Source organism: Tigriopus californicus, chromosome 12, assembly GCF_007210705.1.
Source record: "Tigriopus californicus strain San Diego chromosome 12, Tcal_SD_v2.1, whole genome shotgun sequence".
In the NCBI taxonomy this organism is placed as follows: domain Eukaryota; kingdom Metazoa; phylum Arthropoda; class Copepoda; order Harpacticoida; family Harpacticidae; genus Tigriopus; species Tigriopus californicus.
The window spans coordinates 6,614,612-6,614,913 of NC_081451.1; the positions used below are offsets into that span (position 1 = coordinate 6,614,612).

The 302-nt window shown below is 45.4% G+C and overlaps 1 protein-coding gene across 1 annotated transcript in view; it reads right to left on the bottom strand.

Annotated features, from left to right (window-relative positions):
- LOC131892442 (uncharacterized) overlaps positions 1–302 on the bottom strand; it is a 35,125-nt gene that overhangs the window by 20,145 nt on the left and 14,678 nt on the right. The gene's annotated exons all lie outside the window — the stretch shown is intronic.

Genomic DNA, 302 nt, shown 5'->3' on the forward strand with positions numbered 1-302 from the left:
TTCTGGACATTCGCACACACAAAAAAAATAGAACAAGAACTGGAACGGTTCTTGTTCGCCATTCAAACGATCTCAGGAGAAATCTCCCAGCTCTGTGGGTTATGTAGGACATTTTCATATGAAAAGAAGCGACCGCTTCTGATGAGTTGCCAAGATGATCTCGTTTTCCCCGAATTCTGGAGCTGACGGTGAGCATCAGGGAAACGAAACTGGCCACCCACACAATCGCGAAACCATCCAAATGGTCGGAGGCTTTGTGGTGGTATGGGAATGAAAAATGTGATGTTTCGGTTTTGTACTCT